We start from the raw sequence: 933 nt of genomic DNA, 5'->3' as shown, positions 1-933 counted from the left end.
TACACCCCCCCCTTGATTATGTTAATGTACGAATAAAAGGGAGGCACGGAGAGGCTTGAGGGTCTTTTGCCTGCCATCTCACCTGAAGAAGCATGTTGCCCGTGTGTTTCCTGATCTAAAGCGAGGCCCGTTGGTTTAGGCCAACGTACATCACCACCGTCCTGCAGGGAGCGGGACCCCGGGATTTTGCGATCCCACAGTTTGCTGAAAGCAAAAGAGCTGTGGTATATTGTAGAAAATCTTCCACAAGTATTTGCAGCTACTGATCAGAAAAGCCATGATCAAGCAATGTCGTATCTCATCTTGAATTTAGATGATGAACAATTTCTAAATGTTGCAAATCTAAACACTGCAAAGGAAATTTGGCTGAAGTTGAGAGCTGTGCACATGAATGTTTCTGCATGCAATATAGTTCAATTGTCAAGAAAACTTTACAGGGCCTGTTTGTAACCAGGTGAATCTGTGGAACAGCATTTAAATAAAATGCAAAGTTTATTTTTGGACCTAGAACAACGTGGGATTAAATTCCCTGAGTCACAGAAGGTTTTATTGGTGTTGAACAGTTTAGATAAAACCTGGGACACAGTTTCTGCGATATTTGAGTGCAAAGAAGAAAATGACTTAAATTTTGAGACTTTAAAGGCATGTTTGCTTAATGAAGAAGAAAAGCACAATTTCAGAAGTAGCCACGAGGAGGAGAAATTCCTGAGGAGGGGGTCCAGACTGCAAGTCTCCAGAGGAGAAGGAACAAGCAGCAGATGGGACCAAATTGCAACAAAAGAGAGATTTTGCAGACAGAGAGTTTTGCAAGGAAAGAATTGCTACATTTGTGGAGCGACTACACATCTGAAAAGGAACTGTTTGCAGAGGAATAATTTGCAGCAAAAGACATTTATGCAAGCAAAGAAAACTAATTTGCAAAAGGAACATTTT

This window comes from Protobothrops mucrosquamatus, unplaced genomic scaffold (genome assembly GCF_001527695.2).
Source record: "Protobothrops mucrosquamatus isolate PMUCROS unplaced genomic scaffold, P.Mucros_1.0 scaffold337, whole genome shotgun sequence".
In the NCBI taxonomy this organism is placed as follows: Eukaryota; Metazoa; Chordata; class Lepidosauria; order Squamata; family Viperidae; genus Protobothrops; species Protobothrops mucrosquamatus.
This window is presented reverse-complemented; position numbering follows the sequence as displayed.